The sequence below is a fragment of the Dipodomys merriami genome, unplaced genomic scaffold (genome assembly GCF_024711535.1).
Source record: "Dipodomys merriami isolate MVZ:Mamm:240054 unplaced genomic scaffold, mDipMer1.0.p SCAF_1115, whole genome shotgun sequence".
Classification (NCBI taxonomy): Eukaryota; Metazoa; Chordata; class Mammalia; order Rodentia; family Heteromyidae; genus Dipodomys; species Dipodomys merriami.
Window position 1 is genome coordinate 70325 of NW_027202400.1, and position 12541 is coordinate 82865.

At 38.3% G+C, this 12541-nt stretch overlaps 1 non-coding gene across 1 annotated transcript; it reads right to left on the reverse strand.

Annotated features, from left to right (window-relative positions):
• Positions 1-8586: 8586 nt before the first annotated feature.
• LOC138822515 (U6 spliceosomal RNA) lies at positions 8587-8693 on the reverse strand. The gene has a single exon (XR_011370537.1). It is a non-coding gene; the product is annotated as a U6 spliceosomal RNA (small nuclear RNA).
• Between the last annotated feature and the right edge of the window lie 3848 nt (positions 8694-12541).

A 12541-nucleotide genomic window follows, 5' to 3' on the forward strand; every position in this document is an offset into this window, starting at 1 on the left:
TGGTGGTTAACTGGAGAGAAAAGTCTCATAGACTTTCCTGCCTGATTTGGCTTTGAATCAAGATCCTTAGACCTCAGCCTTCTGAGTAGCTAGGATTATAGGTGTGAGCCATCAGCATTCAGCCATAAAGGACTTATGAAGACCTTAGAAATGGCCAAAATGATTTTTTAAGAGAGAATTAGTTGGACTATGGGAGAAGGAACTTTTCTGGATATAATCCTACCCAAGGCATCACTTAATCTGCAGGACTCTGACTGTACATAATTCAGGCAGTCCCAGGCAGGAGACCTGAGAGGATAAGGCTGGAGTAGGGGGGTGGAGTCCAAGGGGTTGGGGGGGTTGGGGGAAGAGCCTGCCTGAGCTGCAAGAAGGTGACAGAAGCTGCTGGAACATAACATACAGGAAGCTGCAGGAAAGGGAGGCCTTCCCTCTGCATGTGAATGTCACACAGTGGGAAGCCCCAGGGTTCACAGACTAAAACATCTGTGAAGCTGAAGACACTAAGCAGAGATCTTACTGTCTATGCACTAGAAGAGACAGTTATATACTAATAAAGCTAAAGACAAAAATCTTGAGCTGGCTTCAATGTATATGTGTGATATTTGTTGTTGAACTGGGTGCTATCCCTGAGCTTCTACTAGCTAGCTTTCTACTACTTTGAGTCACACCTCACCACTTCTGAAAACATTGAACACTGTTTTGTGTGTGTGCCAATCCTATGGCTAGAACTCAGGGCCTGGGTTCTGTCCTTAAGCTTTCTTACTCAAAGTTAATGATCCACCACTTGAACCACAGCAAAAGCAAAGTCATTTCTGGCTTTTCTGATGGCTAATTGGAGATAAGAGTCTCATGGACTTTCCTGCCCTGGCTGGCTTTGAATTATGATTCTCAGATCTCAGCCTCCTGAGTAGCTAGGATTACAGGTGTGAGCCACTGGTGTCCAGCCTAAACTAAATAACAAAAACAAGCAAAACACCACATACTCATTCTATTTTAGAATTAGATATTGATGATAGAAAGGTAGAAAAATTCAAGATCTGTGTCATTGTAAGGAGTTCATGTTAATGAACTGACTCTCATGTGGTTTGGAACAAAGAAAACATCCCTGAGCAGTCAGGATGAGAGAATGATGACCATGGAACATGTAATATGGAAGAGGAACATAAGCCAGCCTTTATCATGAAAGATCAAACTTAGACATTGATGGAAGCCGAATTCATATTACACAATCTCAATGTTAACCATGCTTGCCCTCTATTTCCCTAGATAATAACAAAACCTTGCTTTATTATCCCCTACTCAATAAGGCCATCTAGGTTCCCATTTGAAGAGACTTTCATAGGTCTTTTGTTGTTGTTGTTGCCTGTAACTATGTATAAATATGAACCACATTTTACATAGAAAGACTTAGTTCAAAATGATGCAAAGCAGCAATGAGCAATTAGTGGAGGCAAAATTAGGATCTAGTTCTGATGAGCTCTCTATAGGATCTCACAATTTTGCCCTGGTAATTCCTGCATTAGGAAACTCAACACTGCCCTCTAGTGACAGAAAAATCATTACAATCCAGAACTCCTGAATCAGCCACACCCCCCTTTTTACTTATTTTCCAAATAGAGTAATAGGGTATTACATTTATGTCTGGGCCAGCTTGGATGGCAAATTTCCTATTTGTACTTCCCAAATATCTGGAACTACAACTATATAATCACACGTTCAGATTTTTATTGGTTGAAATGAGGTTGCTCAAGATGAGTTCTCTCAAACTTCTTGTCTAGGCTGACCTTAAACTGTAGTCCTCCCAAGTAGCTAGGACTACAGGCAGCACCACTTCTTTTTAGATAAGTTTTCACTGTGTAGCCCATACTGGCCTTGAACTTGCTGTCTACCCAGACTGCACTTGAATTCTCAGTTCTTCCTCAGCCTTCTGAGTGCTGGGATCAGATATAACTTAGAGTGATATCTCCACTTCATTGAAAAGCAACCCAAAAACTCACCTTAAAGTTAACTGTCACTCGTACCAACTACTGCAGTTTTCACAGCTTTTCCCTTTCAGAGGTAATTAAATTGACATTGTTCATTTGGATGATGCTTAATGGTCTTGTGATCTGCTGTTCCCTCTCCCTGCTTTGGTAGTCAGCTTCTATAGCCTTCCCTAGCTTTGCACTTGATAATAATGTGGTAAATGATGTTCTTACCATATAAAATATTAACTACTTTATGTTTTGATAGATGTGGGACAGTTTCTGGTAAGCATGAGAGTGATTTTAGAATCCCTTTTGTCACAGTATAGTGGAAAAAACATAGTAGAAAAACTGTGTAGGGCTGAAAAGGTGGCTCAGTGGTAGAGCACTTGCCTTGCATGCATGAGGCCCTGGGTTTGATTCCTCAGCACCACATAAGCAAAAAGAAAAAAGCCAGAAGTGGCACTGTGGCTCAAGTGGTAGAGCGCTAGCCTTGAGCTGAAGAGCTGAGGGACAGCGCCCAGGCCCAGAGTTCAGACCCCACGACCAGACCCCCCCTCAAAAAAAAGAAAAATTGTGTAATTCAGTGTTTTCCATGGCAGCTCGTCAACTGGTAAGGAGAAGTGGCTATTTTCAATAAGCAGGGAGGGGGCTGGTGGAAATACCAGCATGTGCAGTGAATACTGAGTACATCCTTCATCTTCCTTTAGCTCATCTTCCTCCTAGACTTCTGTTCTTTGGACATTTCACAATGTACTCTCTTGAGAGAGTTCACTACCTTAACAGAGCTGTTGAAGAAGCTCTGCAATGACCCTGAAGGAGGACTGAGCAAGATAACTTCAGTTGGCCCTGAACCTGTATTGTGTCCTCTCTTCAGAGAGATATGACTCTACCATATAAAACATACTGGACTACAGATATATACAAATAAGTTGCCTCTAGACGCTTTATTGGTATTTTTGCCAACAAGGATAGTAAATATCATCTTGATTTGTCATTAGCACTAGAAAGGAGGCCGAAAAGCTGTATAATTTATCTAATCATTTTAGGTTATATTAAGTTACATAAAATCTATGTAAATAAAGTCTGAAAGATTTGTCTAGCCAGGTGCTTGTAGCTCATACATGTAATACTAACTACTCAGGTGTTGAGATCTGAGGATCTCAATTTGAAGCCAGTGTAGGTAGGAAAGCCTGTGAGACTCTTATTTCCAAATAACTAGTTGGTGGAGGGGGGCAGATGAGGAGGGGTAGGCTTGAGCTGTGGCTCAAGTGGTGGAGTGCTAGTCTTGAATGAAAAAGCTCAGGGAGAGCACCAAGACCCTGAGTTCAAGCCCCATGACAGGCACACACACACACAAAATGAAGTCTAAAAGAGAAAATATACATGGAAAGAAAAATAAGAAGGTTTAGTGTTTAAAAGAATTATCTCCCATACTTAATTTTTATTATATAACATTTGTTCACAGTCTTTTTGAGTTTCATAACTTCCTGATGGTAGTAGAAAGGGCATATACATTTAGCAGATCTTTTTTATTTCTCATTTTGTTTTTTGGTGTAAGACTGGAACTCAAACTTAGTACCTGTTGCTTTGGCTCATTGGGTAGTGCTCTACCAACCAACTAAACCATGCCTCCAACCCTGATGTTTTTGTTGGTTGTCGGGCTTAAACTGAGCCTGGGCACTGTTCCTGAGCTCTTCAGCTCAAAGCCAATGCTCTACCACTTGAGCCAAAGCATCCAATCCTAATCGGGTTTTTTTTTTTTTTGCCAATATTGGGGGTTGAATTCTGGTTCTGGGCACTATCCCTTAGCTCCTTTTTCTCAAGACTAGCATTCTACCACTTGAGCAATTTCTGGCTTTTAATTACAGATAAGACTTTCCTGACAAAGCTGACTTCAAACTGCAATCCTCAGATCTCATCCTCCTGGGTAACTAGGATTAGAATCATGAGCTAAAAAGAAAACTTTCTTTATATTTAAGAGGAAAAAAAGAGTGGTCTTAGACATGCCAAGGTCCTAAGTAAAAATGTGAGCTCTTAATCTTTTAATTCAGTGTTTTTCTCCAGTGGAATTCATACCAGTACTTATTTTTAAAAATAGTTCTGTCACCGCTAAAAGATAAAAGCATGAGTCCCTAAAGTATAATCCTAATGCATTTCTGCTGAGTGATAGATGTCTATTGATCTCTGCATAGACAGGAAATCAGATTAGCCTGTGTAAAATTTCATCAGGGCTGTCAAAGCCTGTGATCTACAGCACTGATAGTCTATTGTGACAGTTGGTTGTGTAGTAATATCTGGAATTTTCTCTTACTCATTTGTCTGCCTAGCTGGATGTTGAGACCTGGCAGCAGGAACAGCCTGTGGTACTACATACATGGACCAAAAAATCTGCCCATAAATATGAAAAAACTGCCATGAAGTATCTGTTTTTGTTAGCCCAGGGGCAACCTATTTTTAAGTGGAATTTGATGAGATGTGTGAAACCGAAAAGTGCTAAGACTCACGTTTTTTCTTCCAAGCAATAGTGGATCAAAAACAAGAGAAAGAATATAATAGAGATTATGCCTTCACAGGTATGATTATCTGGAATTTACAGACTCTAGAGGTGGGAAGACACACTTTGGCACAAAAGTTGGTACTTATAAGTGGCCAAAAGTAAGTCATATTTCCCAAACAAGGTAAATAAGTATGTCTGTAGCAATTCTTGTCCTTTTTCCAATTTTAGAGCAATAAAGGTATGGTGTTTGGAAAGGACTAGCTAGGCTCTGGTGGCTCATGTTCATATTGTTCAAAATCCTAGCTACTCAACAGGTTGATATTTGAGGAATAAGATTTAAAGCTAGCCTAGGTAGACAAATCTGAGAGCCCCATCTCAACCAGCAAAAAACCAGAGTGGAGACATGGCTTGAATGGTAGAATGACAGCCATGAGCAAAATAGCTGAAAAAGACTCAAAGCTCTAAGTACAAACCTTAATACAGTCACATTTCTAGAATGTAACCACACACATATTTCTGACAGTTGCTTTGATACTCTACTTGTAGAGAGGAACAGTTGCAGTAGAGATTATGTAGCCCACAAAAGCTAAAAATTTAACTATCTGGCTCTTCATAGGAAATTGGCTAATACCCAGGGTTGTCCAGAGTAAATTAAAGAGCTGTTAATTTCTGAGTTCAGAAGGGCCAGTGGATCCAAGAGAAAGACTTGAACCATGGTGAAAGCTAGGAGCCCAGTTGACAGATCTGTTTAATATCTGGGCTGCAGCCTGCTTCAGACTGTTTACTTCTCTCTCCTATCAAGGGTCTTGGTTGAGAACAAAGAACTGAGCCAGTGATCACTGGTTGAGCAGATAGTCACTGGAGTTTTAGAAAGCTGAACAGCAGTTTTCTACTAATTCTGCTTTCTACCTGTAGTTGTGAGTTTTGTGTTTTGGTATCATCTCTGTACATTTCTCCCTTAATAATTTTGAACTTGTAGAAATGGAGACTGCTTTTAAGATTTTTTTTGAGTCACAAAGAACATACTTCACTGCTGAGTTGTTGCCTCCTTCCATCTTGTTGACCACATGACTTTTGTTTGTCTCTAGAACGTGACGTTTAAGATGGTCCTCTTTCATTCTGACAGCAGTAATAATGAATAGGGCTACAAATTCACTGTCACTGCCTATGGCCTGCCTGATGTTGCCGTGTCTTGTGGGTTAGACTTGCAACTCCTTGTTTCTCGACTAATGGGCCGCCTTGACTCTCAGTGCATGACACTCAAGTCTGTGCATCGTAAGTTCACAGTCTTGTCCCTTCCTTTTTCATTACAACTGTTTTGAAGAGCAAGGTAGGAACTCTCTCTCATAGATGGTCTCCACCTCACAAAAGAGCAAGGTATTAATAATGTTTCTTTTTTGTTTTCTTTAAACCAAATCAAAACAGTTTACCCACTGGACACCATTGGGAAGTTTCTTGACTCAGGCTTTGGCCCTATCACAAAATACGTTGTGGATGCCCTCTATGGAGGACAATTGGGAAATTGCTCTTTATAGCAGCATCATAGTCATTTTTAGAGATTTAAGTATATTCCAACTAGAAGGTAGAAATATAGTCATTTGATTGTTGTTTAAGTGAAATTTATGTGAACATAAATAGGTATGTGAATATATATATATTATCCTAAAATACATTAACCACCTTCTTATCATTTGTTCTAAGGGGTAGATTCATAGAATAAATCTTTTGGAGTATTTTATATCTATATAATTTTTAAAATATTTTTCTGATTGTAAAATCAAATATCATTCATCCTAAATGGTCACTTTCTGTTAGGATTTTAAAAAGAGGTAGCTAAGGAAGTACAGCAGTATGTACGTGGTGTTCAGGTAAGGGGTAGGTTTATTCATCATTCCGGCTGACACCAGGCCATCTTGGTCCTCAGCGTGGTGGGGAAAGGACTGGGAAAGAGAGCTTGAAGAGCTGGGAATAAGAGAGAAAATAGCTAGAAAAGAGAGCACCTGGGAAAGGTGGGAAAGAGAGAGCTAGGAAATAGAAGAGACCTGGGAAAGAGAAGAGAAGGAAAGAGCTGAGAAAGAGCTAGAAAAGAGCAGAGAAAGGGCATCTGGGCCTGGGCTAGGCCTTATCTAAGGTATGGGCGGAGAAAGTTGTGGCCACATCAAATTCAGATGTGACCTCAGCAGATGCAGATGTGACCTCTTCCATGTGTGCCAGTTGCCTAGATAACGCAAGTACTGGGTAGAAAATTTGCTGCATGCCTAGATAACGCAAGTACTGGGTAGAAAATTTGCTGCAAGGAGGGTGGAGTCTGCTTGCCATCCAGGAGCCGACTTTACACTTTCCAAAGCCTGTGTGTCTAATTTCCCTTAGGTTCTTTTTTTAAAAAAAATTTATTGTGAAAATACTGTACAGAGGGGTTACAATTACATTGGCAAGGCAATTAGTACATTTCTTATCAAGCATTGCTGCTACCTCCTTTGTTTCCTCTTCCCATCCCTCAACTGCCCCCCGCCCCCCGCCATCCTGCCAAAGTTGTAAAGTTCGTTTTTCAACATAACAATTTGTCCATCTCATTGTTGTAATGGGTCCACCTATATCACTATTTAAACGGTTTGTTTTTGCCCTTCCCCTCCACAAATTATACCAACATCAAATACAATGAAAGCAGGGATTATACCATGGGGGAGGGACATACAAAGCAACAAAGAAATGATCTTATAAATATGTTAGATACAATTGCAAGAAAGAAAAAACAACGTTTGACTACTTATCTTGGGGTTCATATCACCTAGCATCAACTTATCTGACCTTTTCTTCTTGTCTCAGACATAAACTAGTAGTTCAGATTTCAAACTGACAAATAAATGTAAGGAAGCCAACAAAAAAATTCAGTTCCTCTCATCTGATGATGCCTTTACAACAATGAGGAAAGAGTTCATCCTGCTAAGGAATTATGATAGGATATCAAAAAGAAAATTCATTCTTCTAGGTCTTCCATATTTTTTCAATGTAACCTAAATGATGTAAAACACAATATACTGCTCTGATACTTTTACGTTTTATCAGTTTTGCACATTTTCATATGGACTTCACCTCAGTCTACAACATTCCTTCATTATTCTGTCCCTGATATTTTTACACTACCACGACATAAGAACATTTTCATATGATTTTTATTATAAAAAAACTGTACAGAGGTGTCTCATTTATGAGAGCAAATAATGAGTACATTTCCTAACAAGCATTGTTCCCTCTTCCCACCATCCCTTCCCTCCCACCTCCACAAATACGCTCCCCTTCCCCCTTCCCCTGCCTAAATTGTAAAGTTCATTTTTCAGCAGAGTGTCTTGTGCATCTCATTGATACAATGGGTTAACCTGTATCCCTATTTAACCATTTTGTATTTCCCTTCTCCTCGTCAAATTAGAGAAACGTATACACAGGATGTAGGTGTACCAACTTCAAATACAATGAAAACAGGGGTTATAGCGTGCGGGAGGAACATATACAGAAACAAAAAAAATCATATTGCACATCATAAGTACATTAGAAACAATAACAAGAAAGAAAAAACATACTTGTGTCCCTGTCTTTGGGTTCATTTCCCTTAATATCATCTTATCTGCTCATATGCACATAGCTTTTGAATTATTCTGCTTATCCCAGACATATATTAGTTATTGAAAATAAGGGAAACCACGGGACCTATGTTTCTTTGGACTTGGCTTACTTCACTTAATAAAATTTTTCCAAGACTTTCCAATTCCTAACAAATTGGGTGATACCATTCTTTCTGATGGAGGCATAGAATTCTGTTGTGTATGTACACCCATATTTTCTTGATCCATTCATCTACTGAGGGGCATCAGGGTTGGCTCTATATCAGCTATTGTAAATAATGCTGCAGTAAACATAGCTGTGCTGGTAGTTTTAGTATGGTCTTGTTTGTGATCATTTGGGTAAATGCCCAAAAGTGGGATTGCTGGGTCATAGGAAAGCTTTATATGGAGTCTTTTGAAGAGCCTCCATACTGCTTTCCAAAGTGGTTGAACAAGTTTACATACCCACCAAGAATGCAGTAGAGTTCCCTGTGGCCACATACTCTCCAGCATCTGTTGTTGCAAAAATATGGAACATTTCACTAATTTGCATGTCAACCTTGCTCAGGGGCCATGCTAATCTTCTCTGTATTGTTCCAATTTTAGCGTATTTGCTGCCTAATTGAGCACAGAACATTTTTTATATATAAAGTGTAATTGATTTTCTTAAACTAGACAATTCAAAAAAAAAGTAAGTTCAAAAGAATTCTTGTGAAATTTTAGAACCATGTATTTCTTCTTCTTCTTCTTCTTCTTCTTCTTCTTCTTCTTCTTCTTCTTCTTCTTCTTCTTCTTCTTCTTCTTCTTCTTCTTCTTCTTCTTCTTCTTCTTCTTTTTTAGCAATACAACAAACTGTTAAAACCATGTATTTCTTACATAAGCACACATTTAAGAATAAAGTCAAGATTGGCATGTCAAAAACAAAATAATTCCAGATATTTGTTGTTCAAGAGATGTATAAGAGGAGAAATTCATTTATTCTATACAAGGCACCTGTCATAATGAACACTGCAGCAAGTGTTAAGGTTTGTTAAGTTTTAAATGTATTTAATTTTGGGAATTTGCATATATATGCCAAAATTAGGACTGTTTGGCTGGTCATAAACTTTTCTATAAAGTATTTAAGGCTTATGGTAGCAGACATATGGTACTAATTATGTACCTTTCAGAGTTTATACAAACATTACCAATAAGAAATTGCAAAGTCTTTGAGTAAAGAAGCAGAGTGAAGAGTTAAGACTTTGTTAACCATATAGTTTCTTTAAATTTTTAGGGCTTCCTTACTTAACATGTTAGTGAGGAACAAATGATGATATAAGCCATATATAAATGATGAGATGAGCCATAAAAAGTAATCTTAGTGGTAATTTTAAAGACTACTCATAGCCTATAAAACTCTTTTTGAGGGGCTGGGAAGGTGGCTCAGTGGTAAAGCGCTTGCCTTGCATGCTTGAGGCCCTGGGTTCGATTCCTCAGCACCCATAAGCAAACAACAAGCCGGAAGTGGTGATGTGGCTCAAGTGGTAGAGCGCTAGCCTTGAGCTGAAGAGCTGAGGGGCAGCGCCCAGGCTCAGAGTTCAGGCCCACGACTGGACCCAAAATAAAAACCAAAACAAAATCCTCTTTTTGAACATCATAATCTTAGCCAGTTTTAAATGCACAGGAATATGAGAAAATAGTACACTGGTAATTGTTTGGTTTTTTATTTTATTAATCATTAATATTTAACTTTTGGTTTTCTTTATTTGTTGCATTGTTTCCCTTTTTGTAATATAATACAACTTTTTATAAGTCGTCATCAGGAGGTACTTTGAGAAGCTTACTGGGATGGCCAAAGATTTTTTATAGGTGCATGTGAGTTTACAAAGAAGAAAATTAAGAACAAAATATTTATTAAATAAATCATCAAGTACAGTCTGAATCAGGAGGGATGATAAATGTCCACACCCAAAATCTTAGCCCTCGTCGGAAGCGGCGGTATTACAGAGTTGAGACCACAAAAGTGAGAGACTGTTTTTGTGTTTTTTGTTTTTGTCAGTCGTGAGGCTTTAACTCTGGGCCGGAGTGCTGTCCCTGCACTCTTCAGCTCTAGGGTGGCACTCTAGACCTTGAGCCATGGCACCACTTCTGGTTTTCTAGTGGTTTATTAGAGATAAAGTCTCACGGACTTTCCTGCCCGGACTGGCTTTCAACTGTGATTCTCAGAACTCAGCCTCCTGCATAGCTAGGATTACAGTCGAGCCACCGGCACCCAGCATTGTTTTGTTGATTTTTATTTTGTTGGTCATGGGGCATGAATTCTGGGGTCTGGGTGCTGTCCCTCAGCTCAAGGCTAGCACTACCATTTGAGCCTTCATCTTTTTCTACTTCTGTAGTGTTGAGGAACCAAACCCAGGGCCTCATGCATGCAAGACAAACACTCTACCATTGAGCCACCTTCCCAGCTCCTGAAAGACTGTGTTTTAAAAAATCATCTAAACAACATTTGCTTTCTGCTTTGAGTTATATAATGAAATATATGAATATCTTTTTATATTTTTGTGAATTGTCATACTTCTAAATTTATACTAACTTCAGCCACTTTATCCTCTTCAAAATCATGAGAGATTTCTCAAAGTCTCTGAGAGATTTCTTCTGGGAAGATTGTATTTGCACTTATAATTTCTTCTGAGTCATTTTTATTTTCATTTATTTTTTATTTTTTTATTGTGAAAAAACTGTACAGAGGGGTTACAGTTACATGGGCAAGATAATGAGTACATTTCTTATCAAGCATTGTAGCCTCCTCCTTTATTTCCCCTTCCCATCCCTTCCAAGCCTCCCCCCCATCGAATCCTCCCCCCCACCCCCCCCATCAAAGTTGTAAAGTTCGTTTTCAACATGACAACTTGTACTTCTCATTGTTGCAATGGGTCCACCTGTATCCTTATTTAAATGACTTGTTTTTCCCCTTCCCCTCCACAAATTATACCAACATCAAATACAGTGAAAGCATGGGTTATACTGTGGGGGAGGGACATACAAAGCAACAAAGAAATAATCATATAAATGAGTTAGAAACAAATGTATGAAAGAAAAAAAAACATTTAAATACATATCTTAGGGTTCATTTTCCTAACATCACCTTATCTGACCTTTTCTGCTTGACTTATACATTACATATACTAACTATTGCAAATGAGGGAAACCATGGGTCCTATGTTTCTTTGGGCTTGGCTTACTTCACTTAATATAATTTTTTCCAAGTCTTTCCAGGCCCATATCAAGCATTGAAAATAGAAACAGCAATAAGAGACCTCTCATCTAAGAAAAGTCTAGGACCAGATGGTTTTACAGCAGAATTCTACAAGGCCTTCAAAGCAGAGCTCACACCAATACTCCTCCAACTGTTCAATGAAATTGAAAGAGAAAGTTCACTACCGAACACATTCTATGAAGCCATCATAACCCTCATCCTAAAACCAGGCAGGGACTCATCATTTTTATTTTTTATCAAAATCATTTTATATTTTATGTTGATTGGTTATCATACATCAAATACTTTCAAATGTACATGTAAAGTCTAAAGATAGCAGTATCAATATTCTCATACAGCATTTGTTTATCTGTTATGTACTTTCAGTATTATTGTACTTCTCTCGTTCACCCTTTCCATTCATGGTCTTTCTCTTTCATGCTCCATGTCTGCTACTTAGAATTTCTGCTGGTCTATTATCCTTCAGAATTCACTGGTTTTGTGGGAACATGATAGGGACCAACAGTTTCCCTTGCATTTTTTAAGAATTATAAGAGTGATGTGATTTTATTCTTTGCCATTCTAAATGGCAAAACAACAGATCTAGGAATTCCTTTTTACTTTTCTTCTATTATAAATTTTATCTCATAGGAATCATTGGGATAGATAAGATATTTTAACTTGTGACGTAAAAGTTCTTTTTCTTTTACAAACAACCTTTTTCTTTGATTATCAGTAAGTAACTACATGTAATGAAAACAAAGCTATCCTATGGTAAGTAGACCGAAGTTGTTCACAGGGATGAAAAACAAGGTAATGGGGCAAGTGAGAACAAAGGATACCCATCATAGAGCACAGCTCCTCAGAGCAGTTTATCATGTATACTTTGAGAGAATGACAATGTGCTGGGAACTATTGATTAAATCACTGAACACTGATTTATATATATGTACATATATTTGCATATGTATATTTATTTATATATGCATATATGTGTGTATATGCCCTTATATATGTACACATGTATGTTACTATACACACAAATTCACACATACATATACACATGTATACATGCACACATGGAGAAAGACACATATTTACAGCCAACACAAGTTTCACTAGTTGTTGACTATGCCTTAGATGGAATGCTTGGAACAAAATATGTTGAAAATGTATTTGTCTCCATGAGTTCTTTTACCACTCCTCTTATCTCTTAAAACTGGTAGGTTTTGACAGATTCGAC